This window comes from Macrobrachium nipponense, chromosome 5 (genome assembly GCF_015104395.2).
Source record: "Macrobrachium nipponense isolate FS-2020 chromosome 5, ASM1510439v2, whole genome shotgun sequence".
Classification (NCBI taxonomy): domain Eukaryota; kingdom Metazoa; phylum Arthropoda; class Malacostraca; order Decapoda; family Palaemonidae; genus Macrobrachium; species Macrobrachium nipponense.
In genome coordinates this window covers 34,269,771-34,271,700 of record NC_061107.1, presented here as the reverse complement: position 1 = coordinate 34,271,700, position 1,930 = coordinate 34,269,771, and positions in this window count along the sequence as shown.

The window sequence follows — 1,930 nt, the reverse complement described above, 5'->3', positions numbered from 1 at the left end:
GCATTTATTCTCTTTAATATATATATATATATATATATATATATATATATATATATATATTATATATATATTATATATATATTTATATTATAATATATATATATATATATATCATATAGTATATATATATATATATATATATATTCAAGTACATATATACACGTATACATACGTACTTATATATAATGATATATGTATATGTACTATAGCATGATACACACCGGTATGTGCATATGTATATATTTATATGTTCACATATAAATACACACACGCACACACACACATATATATATATATATATATATATATATATATATATATATATATATATTATATACATATATATGTGTGTGTGTGTGTGTGTGTGTTTGTGTGTGTGTGCGTATGTGTGTGTGTGTGTGTATGTGTATATATAAAAACTTATACATACATATATTTAAGTACATACATACACGTATACATACGTACTTATATATTGATAATATATGTATATGTACATATGCATATACACACCGGTATGTGCATATATACATATGAACACAGAAACACTAAATGTTTTCCATTCTGGATAAGAAACAAATATACGGGTAGAAGGGTTTGCAATCATTTTACAAACTTTGCTTCCAAACAATGTTTCCTAGTGTCGACAGGTCTTTAGACGCTGCAGTGCTATTTGTTGACCGTTTGAGTCCAACTCATATGATAACAAATAAAACAAATATTCCCATGAGATAGATAATTTGGTATAGGCCTAGGCCAGTGTCCTGCCTTTTTATGAAAGGTGTTATTGTGGTCGTTTCACTTAAAGTAGATTCTTTGGTTAGCCCTTATGGCTACGAGACGTTTGTTTGGCGGACTGTGATTGGCTGGTATTGTGAGTTAGGCCGCTCACCCAGTGCCTCATATTTTTGCCTGTATCTTAGTAAATTAGTAATATGTTTATATTTCTTGAATTATCTCATGCTTAGCACACGATAGGAATGTATTGGTTATACCATAGGATTTGGCATTAATTGTATAATTGTCCTTATTCACGCCAAATCAAAGACCCAATCTTGTATGCTGACGTTAAAGAAGTTTGAGAAAGACGACATAACAAAAGAAATTAGACAACACATTAATTACAGTTATGGAAATTGAGTAATAATTGATAGGGACCTTTGTAAATTGAAGGAAAGTGAAATATTAGAAATTAGTCCAACTTCTGTATGGAAAGTAAGAAAAATTCCAAAGGCAAAAATGGTTATTTTAACTTTTGAGGACTTCGATGTACCATCTTATGTGAATTTGGGAAATCGAAGGGTCGAAGTTAAGCAATTTTTATCAAATCCTCCGCAGTACTATAACTGTTTTCAATTTAGTCATCCCTCCAAATTCTGCAAAAACAATAAAATTTCTAGTAATTGCTCAGCTCCTGAACATGGTCCTTGTTCGAAACAACCAAAATGTATCAATTGCAAACATTCAATTTAAAGTGCAGCCAATATAAATATGAAGAGGCATAAGCATTAGTTACGCTTAAAATTTAATTGGTCAGGCAAAGACCTATGCTATGGCTCTGAATTCCGTAGCCCCTATAAAAACTGAAGTCGACAATGTAGCACCTTTACCTGCGGAAACTAAGACCCAGTCATCTGATCTAGGCGCTCAGCCAGCTAGGATGAAGCACCCCTTTTTAAGGAAGATGTGCCTTCTTATTATAGACTCATCTCCAATTGATAATACCTTCCGTCTGGCTGTCCCATCTCTTCCACAAGAAACCCTTAATTAAAGAAATGGAACAAGAAAAAACTAGACGTCCAAAGTGAGTAAGAACTCCTTCATCTCTCCTCCACCTGCTCAAAGTATGGAGATTTCCAAACCCCATAAAAATTGTAACAAGAGTGAAGCCAACATTGAGGATGCTGCCCATGAAACAACCAAGGTATCA